The sequence below is a fragment of the Chenopodium album genome, chromosome 2 (assembly GCF_948465745.1).
Source record: "Chenopodium album chromosome 2, dcCheAlbu1.1, whole genome shotgun sequence".
NCBI classification, from domain to species: domain Eukaryota; kingdom Viridiplantae; phylum Streptophyta; class Magnoliopsida; order Caryophyllales; family Amaranthaceae; genus Chenopodium; species Chenopodium album.
Window position 1 is genome coordinate 20,681,697 of NC_137835.1, and position 15,124 is coordinate 20,696,820.

Below are 15,124 nucleotides of genomic sequence, written 5' to 3' on the forward strand. Positions count from 1 at the left end.
CTCCCGGCACTATCTACTAAGGCCCGGGAGCAAATAATGGAGTCGAGATTCTTTGAAACAACAACTGAGCCCATGGGGGATGGGACTCATATTATTGTACCCAAAAACTGGATTCCCCATCCGGACTTCTTCAAGGACGAGTGCTTCTTGTCCGCTTGCGGGCTAAGTACCATGTTTCCAAGGGGTAGAATACTTCTCATCCGGAATGATTGTTATTTTACTTTAATTGCGTACTTGCCTTAATTTTCTCTAACTTTAAATTCTTGTTCTTGCAGACGAAGCCTTGAGGATGGTTGACCAGGCAAAAACACCGGCTAATTCCGCGGCGCTGCTGCGCAAAGAGGCGGCACTTGCCAAAAAGGCAGCCGTCGAGGCTAAGGATTCTAAGAAAGGCGGGGTAAGACCGCCTGACTTTATGTGTTTGCATTTTTTTTTTTTTTTTTTTACCGGTTGGGTATACTTACCCTTTGTTTATTTCTCAGGAGTCCGTCAAGAGGGTTCCACGATCCTTCTCCAAGCTACTCAAAAGGCAAGGAGATGATCTGGAGAAGACTCCGGCTGCAAAAGCCGCCAGGAAGGATCCCTCCCAGAAACAAACATCTGCCCAATCCGGTCGTCCAACGACTGGGGGAAAATCCCCTGTTGTACTGAGAAAACTGAGCGAAAGCTCAGAACGCTCACAGCAGAAAGCGCCGGATGTCTCTACGGCATCGAAGGGTGGCGAGCCACCTGAGGTTGCAAGCGGTGCGGCAACCACTGGGGAGGAGAAGAAGCCGGAGACCCATCCGGAAGCCCAAGGTAAGGAACGAACTGAAATACCTTGGCCACTTGATTTTATGAGAGTCAAGACCAAGGTTGATCCTTCAAAAGGGTCAGTCAGCAGCCGGCAATGGATGAATGCCGACTACGCTGCTTCTATCTCACAAAGCGCTACTTTTGATGCAAATCTGACTTCTGACGAGCTGGATCTTGCAATCTTTGCAAAACGGATGGTGAAGACCCTCACACGGTCTGAGAAGAACTTCATACCTGATCTGCAGGTCGTGGACTTCGACCGGATAATGGATTCTCTGGCTGAGGTAAAAAATCCCTCTACCCTGATATCTTTTATCTTTAATTTGGCTAAGTAACTCATAAACTGGCTGTTATTGTCTCAGGCTATGCTGAGAGTGGACAGTCTCCGGGGCCCCTTCAGGCGGAAGCAAGAAGAGGTAAATGACTCCAAATGGAGGGCCCTAGAAAACCTCAACTTTGCTGAACATTCTGATTATATGTGTAATTTAAAGATTAAAGCAGTAGAGTTGGAACAGGAGGAGTTGATCCGGAGTTTGATGGCTGCAAACGATGAAGCTAGCAGCCGGGCTGATGACCTTGATAAGCATCTGAAAGATGCCAAATCAGATCTCAAGGCATTAAAAGATGCTGACAAGGAGAATGCCCAACTGCGAACAGACAATAACCGCCTGAGGGTCGAGCTCATCAATCTGCGCAACAAGCAGTCGGACGAGCTGGCCCAAGAGCAGAAACGGCTGACAGAGGAGAATGAGCGGGACAACTTGGCCCGGCTGCAGATCACCTGGAACCTCCTTTACCTAGAAATAGACTTTGAGGTCTATAAGCTAAGGTATGATTACGCCAGTGCAGTGTATGATGCCTAGCAACTGGGTGATGCTCCACCGCCGCGCTTCAAAGATTGGGCTGCTGAGCAAGGATATGAAGTCTCTGATGACGAGGAGCCGGCGGCAGATGAGCATAACGAAGGCCAGACCAGCCAGACTCAGCCGGAGCAGCATCCACCTCAGCCTTAGGCGGGCCTCCCCAAATTCTGCGGCAGTATGCCATTTTATTTCTTTACCGGCTTGTATGCCGTGTTTTGTTGTATTTTTACCAACCATGGGGTTGGATTAACAATTTCTTTTTTGTTTCCTCACCGGATGTAACTCCGGTTAACACAACTTCTGGCCTTTGAGCCATATTAATGAAGTATTCCGACTCAGTCGGCTCTTTTATACCTGTTTGTGTTTCGAATTTTCAATTTGAATTTTGCGTTATGTTTGCAATTCATTAATATTTTGCCTAACTTAAAAAAGCATGCGACAATTTGTAGTCTGGGTGCTCTTGCCCCTGGACGGCTGTGTGGTTGGTTTTATTTCAAGTTGATTGATTGGCTTGAAAACACTTGATACTAGGAGTAGTCTGGGGTTAACACATAGCCATTACACAACCTTTTTCCCCAATAGGGGAAGTTAGTGCAACTTTGGAATAAATAACCTAAGTAAGAATTTCAGCCGATGACCGACTGATGCCTCAGGGCATCCGGTACTCAGTTACTCAATCGTTCTTCATAGATTATTCTGGTCAGACGACTATGAGTTGACCAATTTGGTCGTTCAATTTTTGCCGTCTGCATGGGTACGTAGAACCGACAAATAGTTTGTTCTCTGCGACGATAGCACCCGGAGGGGTGTCGCCGGACGCCTTTGTCCATGTTGGGACAGGCGGTTTTATAAAATAAGCAACCATCCGGCCATATTGGCCTTTGGTCTTGTTTGAGACCGGTTGTATAGCTACTAAGCGTTTTTGTGCTTAGTTTTTAATCGGATCATTGGCCGAGAATTATTACAACATTGGATTTACACTAAATATCGAACTTAGTTTGTTGAACGAATAGTCCGTCTGAGTATTACCCAGGCGGTCCAGCAATTATTAAATTACACTATCAAACGTAATTAAATAAATAAAGAGTCTGTCTAGGTTTTACCCAGGCGGACAAGCAGTTATAATATTCAACCAAACTAAGTATCGAACTTAGTAAGTTAAACACAGGGTCCGTCTGGGTATTACCCCGGCAGACAAACAATAAAAATGGCAAAAATAATTCTGCAAACAAAGCCTGAATTTTCATTAATTGACTTACTGTTTACAAAAATTATGCATTCTCAGGAGTAGTACTTTTTTAGATTGTCTACATTCCAAGTTCTAGGCAGGCGGCAACCGTCCGGAGTTTGCAGACAATAGGTGCCGTTCCTGACTTCTTCATAAATCCGGTAGGGGCCTTCCCAATTAGGGGTTAGCTTCCCAGCCTCATTGGCCCTTCTGGTTGCCTCCATTTTTCGTAACAAAAAGTCATCCACTTTCAGAGGACGCTTGTGCACTTTCTTGTTATAAGCTCTGGTCATTCTCAGACGGTATATCTCATGGCGCAGGGCAGCGTTGCCCCTGCGTTCCGGGAGGGAGTCCAATGCCAGCCGCATGGCCTCCCAATTTGCCTCTTCATCATAGAGCATAACTCTGAGAGTCGGCTCATAGTGCTCAATGGGCAAGACAGCTTCAGCACCGTATACCATAAGAAATGGGGTTTCTCCGGTTGCCCCTTTAGCAGTAGTCCGGATGGCCCACAGGACATGAATTAATTCTTCTGCCCATAAACCACCAGCTCTTTCAATTTTCTTCTTTATGCCGTCTGAGATGAGTTTGTTGAAGGCTTCAACTTGGCCGTTTGCTTGGGGTCGGCCGACTGATGCAAAACAATGTGAGATACCCTGATCTCCCAACCAAGTCTTGAGCTGAGGGGTCTCAAACTGAGGGCCATTATCAAACACCATAGACATAGGTACCCCAAACCGGGTGATGATGTTCTTCCAGATGAAGGAGATGACATCCTTTGTCTTGATGTTTTTAACCGGCTCAGCTTCTACCCATTTGGTGAAATAATCCACAACCACCAAAATGTAGCATTTTCCGCCTGGAGTAGGCGTATAAGGACCCAAGATATCCATGCCCCATTTGGCAAATGGGATTGGGCTGTGGATTGTCGTCAGATCAGTAGCCGGGCGGCGAATTAGTGGGCCAAACCTTTGGCACTTGTCGCATCTTTTGACTAACTCTTTGGCGTCTGCTTCAAGAGTAGGCCAAAAGTAATGTCGCCTGGCTCTAACGGCTAAGGACCTGCCGCCTATATGAGAGGCGCAGTATCCAGCATGCAATTCTTCGAGAATTTCTTTCCCCTTCTCTGGGGTAACACACTTCAATAAAGGTTTGAGGAAACCCGCCTTGAAGAGTTCTCCATTTCTCAACTCAAAGTTTTCTGCTCGCTTTTTCAAGACGGCTGCCTCCTTTGATGAATCAGGGAGCTTGCCGTCTGCTAAATATGCTCGGATGTCATCCATCCAGGTAGAGCTTCGGTCTAAGATTCCAATGGGCTCTTCATGTATGCTTCTCTTTTCAAGAACTTTCCAAAAGACCGACCGAGGAGTGTCACAGCAGGCGGATGAAGCCAATTTGGACAACGCATCCGCCTGGTTGTTATCTAACCTAGGCACTTGATTCAGACGGAATTCCTCAAGTGCCCAGTCTCTTCTTTGACTACCTGAAAGTATTTGATCATAGCCGTATGGGTTGCCTCATATGTTCCCTCATACTGGCTGACGACCAACTGTGAATCAGAATGGGCATCAATTTTAGTTGCCCCTGCTGCCTTACACATGCGGATTCCGGCTAGCAGGGCTTCATATTCCGCCTCGTTATTTGAGGCTTGAAACTTAAACCGCAGTGCATATTCAAATTTGTCCCCCTCGGGGGACTCATATATAATTCCTGCACCGCAGCCGTTCTTCGTTGAGCTTCCGTCTACATACACTTTCCAAACCTGGTCAATATTATCCGGTTGCACCGGTCGTGTCATTTCAACAATGAAGTCGGCAAACGCCTGACCTTTCACTGCCTTTCTAGGTTCAAAAGTGATTTCAAGACTTTGCATTTCAATAGTCCATTTCAACATTATACCGGATGATTCCAAAGTAGACATTGGCCGCTTAAGGGGCTGGTCGGTGTAGATTACCACCGGATGAGCCAGGAAATACGGTTTCAATTTCTTGAAAGCCATATACAGGGCAAGGCCAAATTAATCTACCATTGGGTACCGGAGCTCAGCATTTTTTAAGACATGGCTAATGAAATAGACCGGAAGCTGAACACCGTCTCTCTCAGCAAGGAGAACGGCACTGAGGGCATGATCTGAGACGGCTAGGTACATGTATAACACTTCTCTAGGCAGTGGACTAACAAGCCTTGGCAAAGAGTGTAAGTGCTCTTTCAGCCGTTGAAAAGCCGCCTCAGCATCATCCCCCCACTCAAACCTGGTCTTCTTCCTGATTGCTTGGAAGAAGTAAAGACATTTGTCACTTGAACGGCTGAGGAATCTCCCCAGGGCGGCCAGGCAACCGGTTAGTCTCTGTGCTTCCTTGACAATGCGGGGTGACTTCATGTCAATAACCGCCTGTATCTTCTCAGGGTTAGCCTCTATCCCCCTTTGATCAATCAGGAATCCGAGAAACTTCCCAGACTCAACACCAAACACGCATTTCTTAGGATTTAACATAACCTTATGCCGCCTGAGTGTGGTGAAGGTTTCTCGAAGATCAGCAAGGTGATCCGCCTGCTGTTTGGATTTGACTATCATGTCATCAATGTATGCCTCTACATTCCTCCCAATTTGATTAATAAAGATCATATTAATCATCCGTTGGAACGTAGCCGGAGCATTTTTCAAACCAAACGGCATCACCGTGTAACAAAATAGCCCCTGATCAGTGACGAAGGCCGTCTTTTCTTGATCTTTCTTCCACAGGGGTATCTGATGGAAGCCGGAATAGGCATCCATAAAACTCATCAAGGCATGCCCGGCTGTTGAATCGACCAGACTGTCGATCTTAGGAAGCGGATAACTGTCCTTGGGACACGCCTTGTTGAGATCTGTGTAATCAACACACATCCGCCAGGTACCATTCGGCTTCTTTACAAGCACAACATTCGCCACCCAGTCGAGGAAATTACATGGCCGAATGAACCCAGCATCCAACAGCTTTTTTACTTCGGCAGCTGCCGCCTGACTTCTTTCCTCGCCGTGATTTCTTTTCTTTTGCTGGATGGGCTTCTTTTTAGGGTCCACGGCGAGTTTGTGGACAGCAATATCCGGGCTGACGCCTGACATCTCTTCCACTTCAAAGGCAAAAATGTCTTTGAATTCTTTCAGCAGAAGGTGCAAGTCTGCACCTAACTTAGCAAAGGCAACCGTCCCAACCTTCACAGTACGCTCCGGACGGCTGTCGTCCAGAGGTATGTCAATATGTTCACCAGCCGGTTGGAGACGGAGCTCATCTGACCGTTCACCGGTCAGTGATTGCTATTTTTTCTCGTTCTTCACCTCCACCAGCATAGGTGTCTTTCTTTTCTTTCCGGCTGCTGGTGGGACTGGTGATGGATTGGCCTCCTTGACATTGTCAAGGTTTATTGGCTCCTGGCCGCCTGGGGCCACGGTGTCTTTGACGGCTGAGAGATAGCACTCCCGGGCCGTCTTCTGATCCCCATTCAAGGAGCCAACAGAGCCATCATCCCTCTCATACTTGATGAGCATGAGGGAAGGGATGATTACAGCCTTGGATTCGTTGAGGGCTGGCAGGCCCAAGATAATGTTGTAGGCGGTCAGCTCCTCAACGACCAAAAACTTGACGACCAAATGTCGCCCTTTTCCTTTCTCACCCAGCCGGATGGGTAGATCGACTCTTCCGACTGGGTAAACCATCCCCCCCCAAAGCCAACTAAGGGGTGGGTAACCGGATGCAAGCTGCTGTCATTATATTTCAGCATCTGCAAGCACCGGAGGCTGATGATGTCTGATGAGCTGCCGGTATCAATAAGGATCCGCCCAACCAGTTGGTTAGCAACCTTACATTCAATGACGACCGGGTCATCATGTGGGCGGCGAACACTACCCCTATCCTTCTCGGTGATAAGAACATCCGGGAAGGAGGAGCTTGCAGATGCCTGCCCATCATCATCTTTGTCCATCTTTCGAAGATGGCTCTTGGTGCCCCGGATGGTAGGGCCACCGCATGAGAACCCGCCTGCTATTGTGTAGACCGGCTCCTTGTCGGTATCCGAGCTACTAGCAGGCTGGGGGGTAGTCTTAGAGGACTGGCCCTTATTCTTCTTCTTAGCCCCGGCTGGGGACTTAGAAATATAGGACTTCAGCATTCCCTTGTCAGCCAGACGGTCCAACGTCCGTTGAAGGCTGAAGTAGTCGTTGGTGTCATGGCCAACTTCCTCATGGTATTGGCAAAATTTATTTTTGTTCCTTTATTGAATGGAACTTTTCATTGGATTCGGCTTCTCTAGGGACAGTCGGTCCTTAATCTCCATGAGGATGGAGTTGCAGTCCTTGTTAAACTCGTACTTTGGGACATACGGTTTAAATTCTTTCTTCTTCTTCTGGGACGGCTGGTCAGAATCACTTACCGCCCAGATTTCTTTTCTCTTCTTGCTCTCTTCTTTCTTTTTAGCCGGCTGAGCAGGCCGGTTGTCTTTCTGCTTGTCGGACTTCTTAGAGTCCGACTGGCTGCCAGGCGAGAAGAGGTCGGTAGCTTGAATGTAGCTTTCCGCCTCCCTCAGGGCCGCCTGTAGGGTGAAAGCCCCTTTTCTGACTAGGTCGAACTTAAAGGTCGACCCGTCTCTCAGACCCTTGAAAAATTCTGTAAAAGCTATCTCATCAGATAGTCCTTGAATCTGAATTCTGATCAGATTGAACCGCGTGACATATGAGCGCAGCCCTTCTCTCTCTCCCTGCTTAACAGTGCTCAAATCAAGGCTTGTTTTCTTAGCAGAGATGTTCATTGAGAAGTTGGAAGCGAACAGGAAGGCGAGCTTCCTGAAACTATCGATGGACCCGGCTGGTAGATTACCAAACCATTGTTGGGCAATGCCCTTCAATGTAGCCGGGAAGCACCGACACCAAGTGGCATCATCCAACCCCTGCAGATACATGAGGTTGGTGTAAGCCATGAGATGGTCTTCCGGATTGGTGGTACCATCATAGGTACCAACCAATACATTCTTAACCTTGGCCGGCTGGGCCGCCTCGGTTATCTCCCGGGTGAACGCAGAAGGTTGTTCACCCAGGCGCAGCAGACGAAGCTGCCAGTCCAATGGCGGGACATTTGGATATGCCGCCTGACCTCCAAAGAGAGCCGGCTGCATGAAGTGAGGAGGATACTGGCCGTAAACCTAAGTAGGCACATACGGTACAGCTCCAATCATGTGGGGGCCAGAATGGACGGTATTACCGCCTGTCTGGCTCTCATGCAAGGAGGGTGCACTCCCTGCAGAAATGTGGTTGAAGCTGTCTGGAAAGTTCGACGTTGAAGCCGACTCAGACAACGATTGGTTTCTCTTCCGGTTGATGATCTCTCGGGCATCAAGAGTTGATTTTTTTGCTTCCCACCGGCTGCTGAGTCCCGCGGGTGTTGTTGTTGTTCCTCGTAGGAAGGAGAATTTTTTACCAATCAATGGTCTCGACTGCCTTCTCCTTTGGATGAGGAGTGGGCTGCCGGTCTTTGACTGACTTCCCCTTCTATGGAGGAGTCTTCTTCGCCGAATGACCTTTACTTGGGCTAGCATAGCTTTGGGTGATCAGCTCTTTAATTTCACCCTTGAAACTTGTCATGAATCTCATGAGTTCGTCTCGGGTGATAGGGGCTGATCCAGCGGCCGTTTGGGTTTCCCCTTCCAGCTGCCCAGAGGGTCGGCTCGTACCCGCCTGGGAGGCACCCCGCTCCAGAGTGTCTCTAGGCCGGATGCGCTTGATTCTGAGAGAGCCGTCTTCGGCTGTAAAGGTTTCGACCTGAGGATCTTCATCCTCATGGTCTGTAAAGACTTCTGGGTCTTCGCCCAGACGGTTAGGGGGTGGCACAGACTCTTGTACCATCTTCGAGGTACTCTCCCCACAGACGGCGCCAAATGTTTTGGGTGTTTTTGTCCCTTGGGAGAGTTACGTCACGAAGTCTGATCCGGCTGAGTTGTACCTGCAAAACAACGGAGACTCTGGGTGGTTGGAGCTCCGCCTCCGACGGTCAAGTTAGTAACTTGAGAAGGAATAAAGAGAACGGAAATTTAGGTGGGGATCTGCTCGGATTCCAAGCTCAGGTCTTTCTCTGATGTGAGAGAATGCAGGTGTAATAAATGATTGAATGTGTCCCCCAAAATGGGGAAATATTTTCCTATTTATAGGGTCGTTGGAGAATGTGCCCCTACCTAGGTCACTTGACCTAGATTTTAGTGGGTTGCGCCGTTTTACGGCGCTCCAAGGGATTTGGGCCCTTGAAGGCCGCCATTGCAGAGGCATATCTGAGGGCGTCAAGTGTCAAGAGGATGTTAGGTCACGTGGGCCATCCTGAGCTCGACACGTGGCTTGCTCTCATTGGTCCACGTGTCTAGGGTATTTTTACCCTAAACAAACCCCCTCCCCTTCCTCCACCGCGCATGACCCAGTCAGCCCCCACCTTCTCTTCTCTTATTATGACCTCCATGAAGCCTTTATATCCCCTCGCCAGCCAGCCAGTTCCTCTCCTTTCCCAGTGGCGACTCCACCGGTACCCAACCCTCATCTTCCTTCGTCGGCGTCCCCTAAACCTCTGCACCTCTTTAAGGTTTTGGCGATTTGTTTGGGATTGATGGTGAGGGGAGAGGAGGGCTAGGGGAAGATCGGGGTTAGAGGAAAATAGAGGTCGGTGCAGGATTTGTTCGTCTGCGAATATGGTGGTGGCTGGATTGGTGGTTAGGCAGCGGATATGTTGGTGGTGGTTTTTTTTTATTTAATTATTTTAAAATATAATTTAATTAGTTTTTAAACCATAAAACCTTAAGCTAACCATTTTAATAATAAAAGTTAACCATAAAACCAAAAAAAAGGACACTACACTTAATTTTGCAAAACTTGAGTGCCACTTGAGAGAGTTGGAAAAAGGTTTGTCTTCCACTTAGAAAAATTGAAATCTGAAGGCCACCATGTAGAATTTTCCAAAATATTTTTAACTTTAAAAGAAAAACTTTCAATAAATAAATTACATCAAATACATATTGGTTACAAATTAAGTGGGTCAAAGCAATTTAACAAAACTATTGTAATTATTCATCATTCTAATTAATAAGCCCAAAATAAATACAATCAGTTACAAAACTTAATTTGGGTGATGAATTTTTGTTTTGTTTTTTTTTTTTTTTTTTTTTTTTTTTTTTTTTTTGTAACAACTTATTCAATTGATTCATTATACAATCAATAATATAATACAATTAATTTAACATACGTACAATTTATTATTGTACACATATTTAACATGTACATGTAATCGTTTATGTGGAAAATTGATGACGTGGCTAAATAAGAAGAAAAAAAGTGACACGTGACGATATAACACTCCTTACCTTTGAGTTTTACTAGTAATATTGATATGAATATCCAATTAACAATAGAATTTACACCTATGTAAATAACCACATAATTATAATTATAAATATGGTCATGCATGTATCATTAATTGTTTTTAGTACTCTACCATTCATTTACCATTAAAGCTTCTGAACGAGATATTATTCATATTCGGTTGTAATAATTTTGTGTATGCATGCGATTTTGTTAATAAAATTAAAGAAGTCAAAACTACTAAATTAAGAACACAATAAAAACGGTACAATACAAGGAATCTTGAAGTGAATTCGGATCAATGTAAGCAAGATTTTAGAACTTTATGGGTTTTACAAATCTTCGGTAACCCATTTACCAACCACATATTACAAATTGTCCAATTAGGCCAATAATATAATATGTTGATTTTACGTGTTAAAAATAATTAATTTTAGCTTTTTATTTATTTTATTAATTTTTATTCGACGTATACTTCTTTTCACAAAATCATACTCCTCTGCTATTTTAGTGTCCCATTGAAACTTGGCACATATGTCGACTTAAAACTTTGATAAACATTATCTTAATTAAATATTTTTTTATGTATAATTCACAAACATTGGTTGTAGTAGACCAAGTGAATATAGTACAACTTACAAAAACTAAAAATAATAATAAACGTGAAAAAAAGAATAATAGGTAGTGTTTCTAATCAGCTTTTGTATCTAACATTTTAAAAATATATATTTTTGTTAATTTGCTTTGACCCATTTAATAGGTAGTGTTTCTAATCAGATTATATATATATTTTTCTATAGAACCCTGGTTATATAGGAACCAATCTCTGCCGTAGAATTAAGTTATTTTGAACAGTTAAGATTAAAACAATAACCCTCTTCAGACTCACCGTCCAAAACTTTCTCTCTCCTCGAACTTCCAAACCTCTTTACTTTCTCTCTCCTCAAACCCCAAAATTGAACACAAATTGCTGCAAAATTGAAGTGTTTTTGTTTAGATGATGAGTCTATTTTATATATTTTTTTATTCCCGTCCCACAGTCATATTTGTGCTTAATTGAGCTCTATGCAGCTATTTTTATTACTAATATACGTTTTGTAGTGTTTTTGTAGAGTTGGTATTATTTTGTAGGAATTTGTAGATTTATGATAATTCCCGAGCTTATTGAGCCACTACGAAGACATTGGAGCCAGATCGTATTTTGTGACCGTATATTTAAAGCCCAGGACCGAGATAAAGAAATTTAGTTCGGTGATTCAAGGCTCGATATATGAGGAGGTCCGGGATTTTACAAGATTATACAAGTTATTATTACGGACCAAGCAAGTGAAGAAACTAAGGCTAATAAACTCTAAAAGCCCAAGTCAAAACCTACAAGGCCCGGTAAATAAATGGGTTCGATCTCCTTGCGCCCTACTCCAACTGACCCCGTATTTGCTCCAAATTCACGCGGCTTTTGTATTTGGGGATTTATTCTTTGTTGGTTAATGGGATCTTTGGGGTTATTTTCCTATATAAAGGAATAGTAGTTACGTAGGATGGTAGGTTAGCTTTTTCATTGTTTAGTTTTAGATTAGTTTTAGTTAGTTTTATTTGTTTTGTGTTTCATTAGTTTAGTTTTAGTTTTATTAATTTGTTATTAGTTTTGGTTTAGTCTTCTTTTCTCTTTCTCTCTCCAACTTTTCTCTCTCTCTCCCCTCTCTTAATATTACTTTCTCTCTTGTTTCTCTCTCTACAACTCTTGGTTTAATTCCATCCTTTATTTAATCTCTTTCCTCGATCATGTCTTGTTTAATTGCTTTATTTAGTTTATATTTAATTATGTGTGAGTAGTTTTCTTCTAGGGTTTATGGGGATCCATAATTAATATGAAGGGATAATTTGTTATTATTGATTATTGGTATTGCATGATAATTTCTTATTGAATTGTTTTAATTCTTTGCAATTAGATTATGAATCGAGCAGATGTAATTTGATTGTGAATGTTTAGCAATATTGAATTGATGAATCGAGCAGATGTTAATTTAATATTAAAGGCTATTTTTAATAGGAACTTAGATCTAGTAAATTGCGAGAGCCTGTTAGATCTATGTTGATTAATAAATTGCGAGAGGTTGTTGATCATGTTATTTGTGCAATGTTCATTATTAGTTATTATTGATCATGTTATTTGTGCAATGTTGATTATTAGTTATTATGTTTTATCCCGGAATATTAATTATTGGTGAACCTGTGACCCTAGACATTCTTATTATTGTTTTTCTCCCTAAACTTATTCTTCGTAGTATAGATTTTATTCCCAAAAAATATTGGTTACTTAGATAATTTAGATTATAATAATTAATTAGGAGTAAAAAGACTTGTTTCCCTGTGGAGTTCGACCCTACTTCCCTATCTACTTTAGTTAGAGGACTTAGGTATTTACTTTTGATTAGGGGTTACGACTTTACCCTGTCATTAGATTTCGCATGAATTTTGCATAAACAACCTAAATTGTTCAAATCAGGTAAATTTTTTTTTTTTTTAATTATTTTGCTAAAATTTTGCATGAGTTCAAGTCGATTTTTGCTATTTTTTTGATTTTTTTCTTCGGAATTGCATCTATTTCTGCGTGATTTAGATTTCTTCACCAACACAGATGGAACAATACTTGTTCAAAATGTTGTAAAATATAATGCAACTGTCGAACAATATGAGTCACTAGAAAGGATATAGCAAGCGTAAGAGGTACAACTACGTCAACTAGACTGCCTAAACCATAGTATGACTCATGATTACATTATTTTATATCCAAAAAATTTTGTAGCAAATGGTACGTGTATGACTATATAAGTAGACAATTTAAATAAGGTGTACAAACAAATTCCAAGAAAGAAGGATTGTCCTTCATTTATTCAATCAAAAATTTGGTGGACAACTAACACATAGTTATAAGCATCAAATTTGCACAAAAAACATGTCATTCAAGCTGTGGGGGAGATATACATGTCATCTATACTTAAGACGCCAAGAAGAAAAGACCAAACCTCTTCTCTACTGCTAGGATTAATAACCAGCATCAAGAATTCAAAATTATTGACAAATACTACACTTGGAGATGACATTTCAACAAGTCCATTCAACTTTAAAAGGTTTTTATATATCAAGTGCAATAATATTATATTCCAAAAGACACCATATTATCAACTAGTTTCTTTCAATCAGTGCATGAAAATAAAAATCACTAACAATTAAGAAGACAACAAAAAGATATCACTAATTAAGAACATGCTGAAATAAGAGTTTAGAACATACTATATAATAATTTATAACATATTATTCATTATAAATTACTAAATAAAAATATAGAACATACTAAACTAATCTATAATTCAAAGATTCATTAATCGAATAAAAATCGCAAAAACGAACAAAACTCGCATAGAAAATCGAACAAAAAATCAGGAAAAAAATTGATGATATTCGAACATGAATTGCAATTATCGAACAAAAAATCAAAAAGAAATCGAATATAAATCACAAAAACGAACAAAACTGCACAAGAAATGGAAGCAAAATCGCATATAATAGGTTAAAAATTGATGAAATTCGAACAAAATTTCACATAAAATCGCAAAAAAATGATGAAAGAAACACAATTAACAAATAAATTCAGTAAAAGAAAGAATTAAATAACAAACCTTAATTTCTTAGACTAAACCCTAATTTTTTGAAGGAATTTGCAGCCAGAAAGAGAGTTGTACCATACGATAGTAAGAAAGGGGAAAGAAAACGTGAATTAGGAGAAAGGGGAAAGTGCAGCGAAAATTACTAAAATGCCATTACTAACCACTTCATTTTGAGCAGTCAGATCAAATCTAATCACACGGTCCAGATTGATTCTTATATAAGATTGGGTTCCTTGTTTGATACGTAGTATTATTTTTTGTTTTTAGTTTTTTTTTTTTTGAAGACAAAAAATTAAAAACAGGAAACAAGAAAAGAGTTTCCACTTTTCTGTTGTTAGTTTTTCAAAATTATCATGACTTTAACAAATTTAACTAATTTTTGATTCATTATATGGCATATATCATATGATTTTGAAAAACAAAAAACCAAAAAACAGAAAACCACATCGATGCCAAACGAAAATGTTAATATATATATTAGTGAAAGTTATACTCTTTTATTTTACACATGTAAGTTATTATACTGTTGTTTTTATGGGAGAATTAGCTTATATTGGCCAATCATCCATTAATTTGAACCCGTGATCACATTTTTTGGCTGCATGGTGAGCCCCAAGTGACCCAAACCCAATTCTTGATGGATGGTATAACATGAAAAAATCAATTGAGAAATAATATCGATAGCAACTTCATTCGAGAATATACATTGATAATTTGGGAAACCGCAAATCTTGATGGATGGTAAAACATTAAAAAAAAAAACCACTCGAAAAACAACACCGATAACAAAATCAGTCGAGAAAATACATTGATAAGTTGGGAAACCGCGCCCATCACGCGCGGGTCTACAACTAGTATTAATTAATATTCGAACATAGTCCAATATTTTTACAATTGTGAAAATATAACAAATTACTTGTCAATAACTAAACGAGTTTTTTTTTTTGTCCCTAATTTTACTCGTAGTATACTACCTCTGGGTTTTTTTAGTTGACACTTTTTAACTTTAGCACTATTCACACACTTTCCTTTGACTGTGTTTTGTGATTTATACGTAATGAAAAATATAGTCATGTGGGGCCTTATTAGATTCGTCACGTTGTATAATTTCAAAATATCAACTTTTTATAATATTTGGAAATTGGTAATTAAAAATATTAACGGTTGAATTTGTGCATTGGCAAACGTGACTAATAAACGT